Below are 14,616 nucleotides of genomic sequence, written 5' to 3'. Positions count from 1 at the left end.
TAAAGTGCCAAGTCTTATACACACCTAGTGCTTTCCAGCTGGCTACATTCTCCTGCCCCCTGGTCCCTGATTCTGTCTCTGCACAATTGAGCCCAAGGGGAGGACTTTTCATTGATCCATTTCTTCTTGCAGGTTCCTACACATCATTCTGAAGATTAAGTGGGTTTTGCATCCTGATTCTGTCAGCCTCTATAGGTGCTATCTCTCCCAGCTTTGTGGGATCCTCATAGTAAATGCATCCCAAATATTAAAGACAGTTACATCTATAAGGAGAGGGTCAGGGCCCCCGGACAACCTTCTCCAGGCTAGCACTGCCAAAGGTATTGGTACTACCCCCTGCTCTTTTAGTCAGGGTTCTCCAGAGACATAGAACAAATAGGATGTGCATTTATATAGAAAGAGAATTATTTCAAGGAATTGACTTACACAATTGTGGAGGCTTGATGAGTCCAAAATCTGATGGGGAGGATGACAGACCGGAGATTCAGACAAAAGTGTTCCACCTTGAGTCCAAAAGCAGTCTGGTGCAGAAGAGCCAATGTTGCTGGTGAAGCCCAAAGGACATCTTCTGGAGAAGTCTCTCTTGCTTAGGGGACGTCAGCCATTTTGTTCTATGCAGGCCTTCAACTGATTGGATGAGGCCCACCCACATTATGGAGAGCAATCTGCTTTACTCAAAGTCCACTGGCTTAAATGTCCATCTTATCCAAAAACACCCTCACAGAAACATCCAGAATAATATTTGACCAAATGTCTGGGCACTGTGGTCCTGACAAACTGACACGTAAAGTTAACCACTACCCACCTCTGCTTCCACAGCCAGGCTCCCTGACAGCACATCACTCTGGCCTATGATCTCTCATCTTGAGCCCCACAGGGACTCTCATTGATCTTTGTACTCTTAGTACCTGGCACGCAGCCAGTGCTGAATTAATGATAACAATAACTAGCATTTATTGAGCTCTTACTGTGTACCCAGGTACTGCCCTAAGTATTTTATGAGCATTTAACTCATTTAACCCCCATGAAGATGGTCCTTTTCCTATCCTCCAGATAAAATACTGGAAGTCCCAAGAAATTAGATAATTCGTCCAGTGTCACACTGCTAGTAAATGCTAGTAGAGCTAGAATTCCAGCCCCATAGTTAGTTATACCTCAGAATTCACACTCAACCCCAGTGGATGTGGTCAGGGCCAAAATGGCGTGTGGCTGTGAGGGAAAAGCACAGGTTTGGGAATCAGACAAACTGGGCTGTGTATGCCAGCTCTTCCATTTACTTGCTTAATATCTCTCTGTGCCTGAGTTTGCTCTTCTGTATGGTGTGTATAACAATAACACTAGCCTCATAGGGTGATTGGGACCTGGCACTGTGCCCAGGACTGTGGCATTCAAAACCAGGGAGAGTATTGAATGAGCCTGGGCCGTGGGATACTCACAAGGAATTTTTGTTGAGCACCTATGTTCCAGGTGATTTACAGACATTTTCTTAAGTAATCTTCATATCAGCTCTGGGAGGGATCTGTGTCCTTCTCCCCCTTTTACAGATGCAGAAATGGAGTTCAGAGCACTCATGAATCACATAACCAGGCTGGGATTTGTCCCATTGTCCTTAGATATTGCTTAGATGTCCCTCTATCCCAGGGATCATAAACTCAAGGGACTAAGGCTCAGAATGGTTAAGTAATTTGCACATTCATAAGTGAGTGAAGCTGACTGGTGTGATACAACTGGGAGGTGTGGGGACTCTGGTGACTGGAGCTCATATGCCCTAACTAAAGGTGGCAGCTACTACTCATCTCTCACTAACTCGTGCCATACAGAAATGTGTCAGCTCTGCTGACTTTGAAGAGAGTAAGGAATTGGGATTTTTAATGCAATCCCCTTATTTTTAAATGTTGACAACTAATTTAAAAAACAAACCACTGTGCAACTATGCAGACAACTAAACAAACCTGTGAGCCTGATCCGGCCCCTGGGCTGCCATTTGGCAACTTCTGATCCTCCCTAGGCTATTGGCTAATTTCTGTACCCTGTACAGCCGTTGGATCCCTCACAGAGCTCACAGTTTATCTGGGGACCAAAGTGCATAAGCAGATTAGAAAACCAGACAGCCTGTCCACCACTGTCCTGTCCCGTAACCCATCCTGTGTCCTGCCCCCTCAGCTTCCTCAGATGCCATCCTAGCCACCTTCCTGTCACAGGAAAGGCTGGCTTGTGGGGGAGGGAAAGGGACAGTGCCCTGTTTACACTGCCCCTGGCAAGGAGCAGATGCAAGGAGTCTTCTGCATCTGGGAGTCTTAGGACAGTGCATTTACCTGCTTCCCCAGGGCCCCCTGCAGTCTGCTCCCAAGGGCAAGAGCAGGGATTCCAGACCTGGAGAATATCAGATGGGAGGGGACCTTCAAGGTCATCCAGGACAATCCCAATCAGATCATTAACATCAGAGAAGCCGCTCACATTTTGATTGCTTCATCCCCCAACAACTCGGTGAGGTGGGAACTACTTATCCCTATTTTGCAGCTGGGGAGACTGAGGTTCAGAATGGTTAAGTAACTTGCACAGCAATTAAATTGCAAAGCCAAGATCAACATCTAATCATTGTGACCAAGAGCCAGTACTACTAGCTACTAGCCCGCACCACTTTCCCGAGCCACAGTCCCACTAGCTGCTTGACTCCTTCCCATTCCTGCCACGTTATCCTCGAGCCTCTGCTTACACTTCCAGTGACAGGATACTCACTCCCTCTCTATGTTTTTAACCACAGCAACACTCCTTCAGCACTAACCAGGCACTAGGCCTCGCACTAGGCACTTTAAAAATGTTTTATATCATTCTATCCTCGCAACAGTCCTGTGTGCTCCACATTATACCCATTTTACAGATGAGAGAACCAAGGCTTAATGTGATAAAGAAACTTGCCCAAGGTTACAAAACTAGTTAGGGACAGACTGGGATTCAAATTCAGGTGTGTTCTTTATGTAGCTCAGACTGAAAACTTCTTTTGGTTTTGGGGAAAGAAATATCTGTTCCCTTAAAGTAACAACCCTAATTCCTAGTTCTCCCATTTCTTTTCCCCAGATGCCCTCTTCAGATATTTGAAGGAAGATGTACCCCCTGAGTCTTTTTTATACCAGATTCAATATTCTGGCTTCTTCAACTGTTCCCCTATACTGTGTAGTTTTGTGGTCCCCCTTTCAGCTATTATTTTCTTCATCCTCCTAGGAATGACTTACACTTTCTCCATGTCCCTTTCAAAGTTCTGATCCCAAATGGAACTCGGAACTCCAGACATGGACAGGAGTGTTACCTCTTTCATTGTACATACAGTGCTTCTATTAATACAGCCTCAAACCCAGTAAAGCATCTATGTTTGAAGCACTGTCCCATGCACTTGTGATAGAGAGTGAATAAGCCAGCAACTTCCCTGCCCCCCTGGAATTTACATTCTTCCCATTGAGCTAAAGAAGGAGGCAGAGCCACAGGTCACTTAACTGAACTTTATTTATTATTATTATTATTATTTTTAAAATTTATTTTCTTTTTCAGTTTTTTGGCTGCGTCAGGTCTCCATTGCTGTGCACAGGCTTCTCTCTAGTTGCGGCGCATGAGCTTCTCTCTAGTTGTGGTGTGCGGTTTTTTTCTTTTTTTCTCTCCCTAGTTGTGGCATGCAGGCTCCAGAGCACGTGGGCTCTGTAGTTTGCCGCACGCCGGCTCTCTTGTTGAGGCATGCGAGCTCAGTAGTTGTGCGTGGGCTTAGTTGCCCCGCGGCATGTGGGATCTTAGTTCCCTGACCAGGGATTGAACCCGCGTCCCCTGCATTGGAAGGTGTATTCTTAACCACTGTGCCAACAGGGAAGTTCCCACTTAATGAACTTTAGACACAGATCCTAGAATGTCAGAGCTGGTAGGGCCCGATTTCTTCAGGTCCTTTTTTATAGATGAGGAACCTGAGCCCAGAGAGGGCCCGTGACAGACCCAAGATTCCACAGTGAGACAGAATCAGCTTCTGCCTTTTTCAGGACCTCAGGCGCAGGTGAGCCCTGGGGTCTCAGAGGGCAATGTAGACTGAGATGAAAATGCCACCCTGGAGAATTTGGCTAAGGGCACCTACCCTAGGCCTCCTTCCTCAGAGCTGTCCGCAGAAATACTGGTCTATTCCATATATGCCCACCAGGTGGCACAGGGGCACCAGAGAAAGGCACAGAATCAACGATGAGTGGGCGCCTTCCTCATTCAGAGCAATTATTGCTAGCAAGTGGAAATAATGAGGTGGGAAGACTGCCTGCTCTGGGACAGCACTCAGGCAACTGTATACATTATATACATATACAGAGGTGAATTCTGTCTCAAATAAGGAGATTGCCTTGGGGAATTGTTCAAAACTTGGATACAGGCGTCACGTAGACTTGGTAGGAAATCTAGCTCCCCATTGCTGCTTTATCATGTCACCTCCTGACACCTAGTTTCTGACACGTGGATGCAAGACAAGGTCCTCATTTCCCAGGACTCTACACAGAGCCCGAGTTGCTTATGCCCTCTTCCTGACTGGTCCCTTTTCCAGGTGGATGGTGGGCAACTCCTGCTGGCAGAGACGTCTTGGTTAGAGGGCAGGGAGAAGATGAGGTTAATGGAATCTGACAATCTCACAACACAGCTTAGGCCTGGCAGCTCGTTCACCTCACATCACACAGGAACCGCATGTGCAAAGGCTCTGGGGCTGGGAACTATGAATGTTTGGGGCGATGGGGGCCAAGGATGCCTGAGAGCAAAGAGAGAGTTGGAGAAGTAGGCTGGGCCTTGAGGGCTATACCAGACGATTGACTTTGAACTTTATCCTGGGAGCAATAGGGAGCTGCTGAAGGTTATTCAGAAGGGGGATGACTTGGTTAGGTAAGTGTTGAGACCCATCACCCTGATTGCAGGTGAAGGGAGGAATGGAGATGGGGGAGCCTGGAGGCAGAGAGAGAGACCAACCAGGAGGCTGAGCAAATGAGAGCTGAGACTGGACTCTGTGATGGCGATGGTGGCGGGTTTTCCATCCACTCAGAGCTTCTGACCAGCTTAAGGCACACCATTAACACTTGTCTGTCTTGTCCAGGAGATAGTTCTCACAGGGTAAGGGGCTGCCCAGACAGGAGGAGAAGGTGGTCCCTACAGTGGGTGTTTCCTAGAAGATCCTTGAGGAAAACAGATAGCCTAGGCTAATGAGAGAGACAAGATCCTGGGCCAGGGTGCAGGGGAGATGCAGTGTGGTCTAATGGTTAGAAACACACATCTCTCTCGTGTCCCAGCCTAGCCAGTTCTTAGCTGTGTGACCCTAGACAGGTCACTTTGCTTCTCTGATATTCAGTTTACTCATCCATAAAATGTGGTTGCCAGTAGGGCTCACCCCTTGAAGCTGTTGTCAGGGCAACGTAATATGCTCAGTGCAGTGCTGGGAACCGAGGAAGCACCCAACACATGGAAGCCCAAGGGGGAGCTTCTGGTTCTCAACTGCCCTCAGAAACAGTCTTTTGCTGTGGCACGGTGGTCATTTTGGCTCTGCAGCACCTCATCAGGCCAGGGTGGCTCCAAAAACAGGCCAGCCTGGGCTGCACACCACACTGAATCAGGCCAAGGGAATTCCAGCCAGAAGCAAAGAAATGATGCCTTGGTCAGCCCAGGGCCACATTCTGCGGGAAATTACCATTTCTGTTCCACTTTTAAACAAAATTTTATATTTATTTATTTATTTATTTTAGCCATGCAGCATGCAGGATCTTAGTTCCCTGACCAGGGATCAAACCCATGCCCTCTGTAGTGGAAGCCCGGAGTCTTAACTGTTTCAATTTTTAAAGCATTAAAAATGATTCTCCGTACTCCAGGGATCTCAGGTGAGAGTCCTTATTTTAATTTTGTCAGTTTCTCCCTTATTTTGTGAGTGCTGGTGTAGTACCATCTTCCCATAGTTCCGGTCATTGTGGTAAGGGTTTTGTATCTATTCTTTCATGGAATCTTTATAGCAGCTCTCTTAGGTAGGTACTATTTGTTGTTATCTTCACTGTATGGGTGGAGAAACTGAGGCTTGAAGAGGTTAACAAATGTACCTGGGTCTGACACCAGCCCCTTTGCTTGTCACCACGACACTTACCTGCCTTGTGGACAGGTCATCAGAAAGGCACTTAGGGCACCCGAACAATCTGCCCCCAGAGTTACCTAGTGAGTAGAATGCCAAGGCTTGTCTGGACCAAAAGCCAATAAGAGAAATGACCATGGGATACAGGGCCCAGCAGTTGTCCTAAGTCTGATTGAGGCACAGTCCATTGTATTAGTTGGGGTCCCTTATATAATACATGCCTCTGAGAGTTTAGTACAGGGAAAAAATTGTCTCTTCCACATCACTGACCTGATTCTTCCAATCAGACTGTAGCAACAGCTAATTCTTATATAGAATTCACCACGTGACAGGCCTGTTATAAGAACTGAATATGCCTTGGCTCATTTAATCCTCCCAATGACCCTAAGAGAGGGGTATTATTATTATATCATCTCCATTTTTTAGATGAAAAACAGAAGCACAGAGAAGTTAAATAACTGCCTAAGTAAGTGGTAGAGTTGGGCTTCAAAACAACACAGTCTGGCTCTGGGGTTTGTGTGCTTAATCACATGTTTACTACTTCCCATATAATTTGTAACTCATCCTGTTTCCCTCTTTGCTTTGACTGCCAGGAAACTCAGAGCCATGGTTTTTTGCTCTGTCACAGTTGCTGTCCTTAGAAAACTTGACCTAGCATTTCCGCTATTATTAGTCAATTTTTCACCTTTCTTCCCTCCTTCTCCACTGTCCTTTGGTCCAGGCTTTCATTACTTCTTGATTCTTGCTCTTTAATTATCCATCAAATAGGCTTGCAGCTGCAATGCAAAACCCTTTTTGGAATAGACAAGACATAATGCATCAGTGAGATGAACAGACTATTTCTGCCCAGCTGAACCAGGTGGACACAGTCAGTGCTAAATGGATGTCTTTTGAGCAACTTTTCTGTGACCAACATCATGCTTTGTGAAGTGGAGGACATAACAATGAACCTAAGTTGGTCCCAGTGTTAGTTAAGTTATGCTAACTGCTGTAATAGAGAAATCCTGAGATCTCAATGCCTAAACACTAAATAGAAGTTGGTTCAATGTGGGTACCATTCAGTCAAGCGACTTGGGTGAAACCCAGGCTGACCAAGGCTCTGCTGTGTTCAGCATGTGGTTTCCCAGGTTCATGTGGTGTTGGCATCCAGTTGGCAGATGGGAGAGAAATGAGAGAGTTTTGAGAAAGCATACATAGTTCTTAACTTGGATTTGGCCTGGACACGGCACACATTGTCTCTGCCCATATCCCATTGTCACATACTTAGTTGCAGGAGGTGCAGGAAAATGTAGTCTGGGCTGGCTGCTTCGCTCTGAAACAACTCTACACATGAAAGGGGAACATCTCTGGTAAATAGCTGGCATTGTTCCGGTTCACAAGGACTTAAAATTATTGAACCCTTATAAAATGGCTAAGGATACCATGCGGTGTGTATTATGCCCAAGAGGAGGGAAATGTTCTTCCTCTGTTTACAAGGAACATGAGCAAAATGAAGTATTTATATTTTAGACCAAACATATTTGTCCAACAGGGGAATGGATTATGATGCGAGAGGGAGAGTTCCTCATGACAGGAAGTATTGAAGCAGAGGCTGAATTTTCACTTGGCTGAAGGCTCTAGAAGTAGTCAGGCTAGATGCTTCCTACTAGTCCTTCTAACTTTGAGCTTCTGTGCTAGGCTCCAGAGTCATCTCCGAGTGCCTATTTTGTGTCAAGTTCCAAGTGGGGTTTGGGGGACCCAAAGACAAAGGAGACAGGGTTCTGATTCTCAGGTTACTCACTGTAATGCGTTGAAATAGGACATCTGGGTCGCAGGATAGTGGAATGGCCTGAGCTCTGGAAACAGGAGATTGGCATTTAATTCCTAGCTGTGAGACATCGGAGAAGCCACTTGGCTTCTCTGGTTCTCAGTCTCCTCATTTATAAAATAGGGACAATAGTTATCTTCATAGGTTCTGAGACTCAATGATACAATTACATTTAGAGCATTTGTAGCACAGCGCCTGGTAGGTAGTGAACACATTATTTTATTTGCAGTAATGTTTTTATGAAGGCCTTGGGTAAGTCACTTCATTTTTTCAAGCCTCAGTTTTCTCATCCGTAGGATGGAATTAACTTCCATCATGGGGCTGGAATCTTGCTGTGTTGTAGTGTCTGGGGTCTGCCTTTTCAGCTCTCAGCTTCCCGAAGCGGTAAGCGGGTCGCATCACACCCAGTGGGTAAGTACGAGAAGATTACGGACCGCAATCGGCACCTTCCCGGACAGAGGAGGAACCTGAGCGAACCAGGACGCGATTTCCTGGCTGCGCTCCCAGGAAGGACGTTTGTGCTGGGTCCCATCCCCCGGCCGGTCCTGCTCAGGAAACGTGGAGAGAAAGCCAGGAACCAGGCCTGCCGGGCCCCGCGGCCCCTCCGCGCCTCCCCCCTCTGCTGCCCCCGACTGCAGGAAGCCGGCCGGCGGGAACGCCCTGCCCGGCGGGTGGGAACGGCCCTGCCGGCTTCCCAGGCCCGCGGGGGCGCGGCGCGGCGCTGTCACTGCGGCAGGCGCGCCGCCTCCCGCGCCGCCCGCACTCCCGCTGCAGTCGGCCCATTAGCATTGCAGGAAAGTGCTGCAGTCCTGGTCCCTCCCGGGCGCCGGAGCGGAGAGACTGGGTCCCGCAGGCGCCTACACCCCACCCGCCCCGGAGCCCACGCCGCGGGGGCTTGGACTGGGGAGGGAGAGGTGACCGACCCTTTCTTTTGGGAGGTGAGACGCTGAGGCCTGAGGGTTTGTAGGTGAGTGGCCCAAGGTCATGGCTAGTAAACAGCAGGGCCAGAATTCGACCCGTGGTCTGTTTGACTCTAGAGTTTGTGCCTTGAGTCTGTGGTCCTGGTCCAGGTTCTTGAGGGGCTTCAGGTTCTTGTGGAGGCCCAAGAACAGGAGGCCTGATTCTGGGGGTTACTGATGGCCTCCTAGAGGTCTGTGAAAGCCTTGATTTTGTGTACAGCATCTTGTGTGGTGCATTTTTCCTCAAAGGTGTCAGCGACCCAAAAAAGGTCTCACCATAGCTTTCCAAGGCCCATGGGTTCCCCTGTGGGGACACCAGCTTTGTCCAGGTCTGAGCCTCCTCTGCAATCTATGTGGCATCTTAACGTCTCTGCAGGGGAAGGACTTGGGGTCTCTACAGGATCCCAGCCTCTTTCGCCTGGATCTTGAGAATCTTTTTATAGAATCCTGGGGTCTGTCTCTGAATTTGAGGTCCCCATGGGGCCCTGGTATATCTTTCTGAGGTTCTGAGAATCTCACTATAAAGTCCTATGGTCCCCATGGTGTGAGTTCTAAACCTGGGCCTCAGGATGCCTATGGACCCTGAAATTGCAGGCAAGACTTTGTGGGTCTGTCTGTATACATGTATACATGGGAGATGTTGCATGGATTTCACCAGATTCTCAAAGGGGGCCCTGATCCCGCAATCTTGGAAAAACATTGCTTTTGAGCATCCCGTGTTAGACAGACCTTGCTCCCTTTCACCAATAAGAGCCAGGGAAGAACAGGAGGGAGGAGATAAAAGGCAGTGTTGTTTAGTAGAAGAATATGGGTGTGGAGTCAAGTGTTCCGGGTTAAAATCCCAGATTTCCACTCAACAGCTGTGTGACATTGAACAAATTTCTTAACATCTCTAGGACTCCAGGCCACCTCCTCTAGGAAGCCTTCCCTATGTCCTGGATTCACTTAGGTCCCCACAACACGTCCCCCAAGCTCTCATTGCACCTGGGCTGATACTTTGTGAGATTTTTTTTTTTAAATTTATTTTTGGCTGCGTTGGGTCTTCATTGCTGCGCACGGGCTTTCTCTACTTGTGATGAGTGGGGGCTACTCTTTGTTGCAGTGTGCAGGCTTCTCATTGCGGTGCCTTCTCTTGTTGCGGGGCACGAGCTCTAGGCGCCGGACTTCAGTAATTGTGGCATGCGGGCTCAGTAGTTGTGGCTCGAGGGCTTAGTTGCTTCATGGCATGTGGGATCTTCCTGGACCAGGGATTGAACCCGTGTCCCTTGCATTGGCAAGCGGATTCTTAACCACTGTGCCACCAGGGAAGTCCCACTTTGTGAGATTTAATGCAGTTAATTAATGAAGTAATTAACTGTGCTTAATATTTTCTTGTCTCTCCACCGCACCAGTCTTAAGTCCTAAGAAGGCAGGGACCTTTGCTGTCTTACACATGTTAGGCTCTCAGCCATTTGTTATGAAATAAATGAAAGAGTGAAGGAATGGAGGGACTGCCAGACACTGCACTAGGGGCAGAAAGGAAGTAGAAATGAATAAGCATTGTTCCACTCCTTGAGGAGGTCCCAGGCTAGTGGGGGGTATAATATGAGCTTGTGCAAGGAAGACTGTCTTAAATATGTTAATGGGGGGTAAACATTAATGGGGATAAACACTAATGGGGAAAGCACCAAGAGATCCAAAGATGAGTGAGAATCAGTCTCAGAAGAGTGATATAATGACTTCCCTTTGAATTATGTGTTATAACTTACAAAGTGCTTAACTTACGTAAAATATGCAGGTATGTCCTTACTCCACAGAGATGGGGAAACTGCTGCTGCGAAGAGTTCAGTGACTTGCCCGAGGCCACCCAGCAATCATGGCTGCCTAAGTACACAGCGCACTCACTTTGGAATTTAGCTCTCAGCCTTTAGGAATTGAGTTTTGATGTTGTGAAGGTCTTGGTTTAGATCCCAATAGATGTGAGACTTTGGGCAGTTTACTTTACCTCCTTGAGTCTTGTTTTTCTAATCTGCAAGATAGGAATAATGACCTTCATAACCTATATGATGCTTGGTTTATAGTAAAGGATCCATAAGTGTTTGTTGAATGAATGTATGAAATACATGTGTTGGTGGGTGGTCTGAAATGTGAGAGGACTTAAAATTATGCCATTTGGGGGGTGGTAGGAGAAACTGAGGGTGATTCTATCCCTTCCCACTCTTACTTTCTATGATTCCTGTGAGACTTAAGCATTGGCCTCAACCACATTGTTCTAATTTATTGTTTGGAAACCAACAAAAGTGAACCAGCACGGGCTTGGTTAGCTTTCTTATTATATACATCTTTACTGCCTTTTTTCTGATGACCAAGTAATACATCCTCTTTGTAAAAAAATTTAAATTGCAGAAAGATATAATGAGGAGAAATGAAAGTGCAGGCAGGTTTAGGCACTGTAGCCGCAAGATGCTGTCAGATTGTTTACTCCTTGGGAGGTGGGGATGGGGCACAGGACAGGGAGCAAAAAAAGATTCTTCCTGTTTAAAGGTCTCTCCTACTGGCCTTGCTATGGTTCCTGGGAGTTCTGTTCAGAGTCTTGCCTCTGGCTATACCATTGAAAGTTCAAGTGCAGCTAAGGGCTGGGGAGACGTGAGAAGATGAGAATTGTCTGGGCTGGGGCTTTCCCTGGAATGCCATGAAGAATGAGGTGGAACCTGTAGAATTTTCTATGGCGTATGAACAGTTGGTTCAGATGCCCATTGCTGATACACCTTGTAGCTGTGTCTTCATCCTCTTTCTCCCTCTTAGCATTCAGTAGAGTCTTTTTTGAAAATTCCTGCTACACACACACACACACACACACACACACACAAAGAAACGCAAAATAAAAAGAAGGCATCGTATTTAGTTTTCTGTATTCTCCATTTTGTAATGCATATACTAAGCATATAAATTATAATTATGGGATCCTACTACTTCTGTAATTCTGCAACTTATTCTTACTCTTTTTTTTTTTTAATTTAACAATACCCGGTAGACACCTTTTCTTGCCTATTCATGAAAATCTATTCCATTCCTTTTACCAAATGAGTTTCTTATGGTTGGAACTATTACCTCCAGTCCAGAGGCCAGCACATGAGAGGCCTTACTGGGAGGCCATGTTGGAATAGTCACAGCAGCCACCATATCCTGGCATGAACTAGATGCCAGGCTCTGAACTAAGCTCTTTCACATGTTATTTCATTTGATCCTCACAGCCCCTGAATGGAATAAATACTATTATTATTCACATTTTTCAGATGAGAAACTGAGGTGCAGAGACTTGAAAGCCCAAGGTCACACAACTGGTAAGTAATGGAGCTGAGATTTGAATCCTGATCTGTCCTGTGCCAAAGCTTTTGCTCTGAATGAATGAATAAGTGGCTGATCAGTTCATGGGTCCCAGAGAGAAGGTTCTGTCTTCAGAACCTCCCCTGTATGTCCTGGGTTCTCTCTTCCAAGTGTCTGCAATGCTTGGAATCAGCACATAGCAGGGACTCAGTAAAGGCCCTTTCTTTGCCTGCAGCAATCCTGTGGCCATGCCTTCCTTTCATGGGAAGTTGAATTTTGGAATCTCTTATTCTAGAAATAAGCTGCGATTTGTTAGGGGCTCTTGAGGACCAGCCCAGGCAATTCAGAACAGCCATTTGCCTGTCCCCCCTCGCAGGAAATTAATCAGAACCCCAAAGCCCTTTCCCTCTTCCCACTGGCCAGCACTCTGGAAACACCCAGTGCCTTGCTGCAGTTCTGCTAGAAGACTGCGGAGTCGCCAAGGGCAGTTTAACACAGATCCATCTCTCTGTAAGGAAAACGAGAGGAGAGAGGCACAAGGGAGAACCGGGTCAGCTCTGCTGCAAAGGATGAGAACTTGAAGGTGTCCCCAGCCTGGACGGGTGCTGAGTGACAGAGACACTCTGGGGTATCAGCTGTGACTCTGCAGAATCCACCTGGGGTCTAAAAACTGCAGTTTCTATTCCAGTGGCCATGTTCTGCAGGGCCCCTTTCAGTGAACCTCTTCCTCTCTCAGCACCTCAGTCTTCCACTATGAAATGATTAGATGGATTATCACTAGGGATGCTATCTGGTGTTAGGAACTAGAAATAATATTGATGATAATAATAATAAGAATGAAGGGCTTCCCTGGTGGCTCAGTGGTTAAGAATCCGCCTGCCAATGTAGGGGACATGGGTTCACGCCCTGGTCCGGGAAGTTCCCACATGCCGTGGAGCAACTAAGCCTGTGTGCCACAACTACTGAGCCTGCGCTCTAGAGCCCGTGAGCCACAACTACTGAGCCCACATGCCACGACTACTGAAGCCCATGCGCCTAGAGCCCTTGCTCCGCGGCAAGAGAAGCCACCGCAATGAGAAGCCTGCGTGCCACAAGGAAGAGTAGCCCCTGCTCGCTGCAACTAGAGAAAGCCCGCGCCCAGCAACGAAGACCCAACACAGCCAAAAATAAATAAATAAATAAAATTTAAAAAAAAAGAATGAAAATAAGAATGACAGGTACATTGTGGAAAACTGTGCCTGGTGCTTTCCACACAGTGTCTTATATAATTTTAAACCGAACACCACAAGGACTGTATTAATATGCTCATTTTACAGATGAGGAGAATGAGGCTCAAAGAGAGCTAGTACGGGCCAGAACACGGGTATATAATCCCAGGGTTTTCTGGCATCAGAACCTGAGCTCCACAAACATGTGTGGGCTCTGACCTCAAGGAAGTAAGGAAGTGCTAAGAAACAAAGGGGAGGTCAGTTTGACACAAGTTAAAATGTGTTCATGCCCACATGAGAGTTAACACAATGCCATGGGTATTAAGAGTAGGGAGGGCTTCCCTGGTGGCGCAGTGGTTGAGAGTCTGCCTGCCGATGCAGGGGACACGGGTTCGTGCCTTGGCCCGGGAAGATCCCACATGCCGCGGAGCGGCTGGGCTCGTGAGCCATGGCCGCTGAGCCTGCGCGTCCGGAGGCTGTGCTCCGCAGCGGGAGAGGCCACAACAGTGAGAGGCCCGCGTACCGCAAAAAAAAAAAAAAAAAAAGATAAGGGTAGGGAGAGTAGGGAGAGTCAGCTTCTGGCTGGGAGAAACTAGGAAGAGTTGTAAACTGAGAAGAGACAGCAAGGGAAGAGCATGAGCAATGCGCAGATGTGGGAAAGCAGTGGGTGTGCTAGGGGAAGTTTGGATAAACTTTGTGTGTGTGTGTGTGTGTGTGTGTGTAAAGGTAGGAAGAGATCACACCAGGCCAGGCATTTGGCCTTTATTCCATAGGCAATAAGGAGCTTACACAAGAGATATCTCAAGAGACCAGCTATGCTGCTGCAGTCAAAGAGGAAGCAGCCCTCAGTGCATCTGGGTCTGGGCTTGTGAATGCAACCCTGTGTCAGTATGTGGGAGGGCATCTGAGGGGAGAGTGTCTAGAGCTGTGTTCTGTACCATGCTGGATCTGGGTCTTAGGCTGTCTTCAAAGGACCCCTCTCCCTTCTCTGGGCTCTAGGTACCTTGCACATAGTAGGTCCACAGGAAAATGTCATAGAATTATTGGTGGGCCCTTTGAAATCATCTGGTCATTGCCCCTTCCCATTTTAAAGAAGGCAAAAGGAGGGAACATAGATGGCAAAGGACTTATCTAGGATCACACATGGAATTAATAGCAGAGCTGGAGACTGGAACCCATGCCTCCTGAGTTCAAGCTGAGTTCCTTTTCCACACTTTGCTG

The 14,616-nt window shown here is 47.4% G+C and overlaps 1 long non-coding RNA gene across 1 annotated transcript; it reads left to right on the top strand.

The window, feature by feature from the left end:
* The first annotated feature begins 8,493 nt into the window (after positions 1–8,493).
* Positions 8,494–13,355, top strand: LOC132414720 (uncharacterized). Its single transcript, XR_009517020.1, has 3 exons — positions 8,494–8,889; positions 12,157–12,204; positions 13,076–13,355. It is a non-coding gene; the product is annotated as an uncharacterized lncRNA (long non-coding RNA).
* Positions 13,356–14,616: the final 1,261 nt, after the last annotated feature.

This window comes from Delphinus delphis, chromosome 1, assembly GCF_949987515.2.
Source record: "Delphinus delphis chromosome 1, mDelDel1.2, whole genome shotgun sequence".
NCBI classification, from domain to species: domain Eukaryota; kingdom Metazoa; phylum Chordata; class Mammalia; order Artiodactyla; family Delphinidae; genus Delphinus; species Delphinus delphis.
Note: the sequence above shows the minus strand (reverse complement) of the source record. Positions and strands in the feature narration are given on the sequence as shown.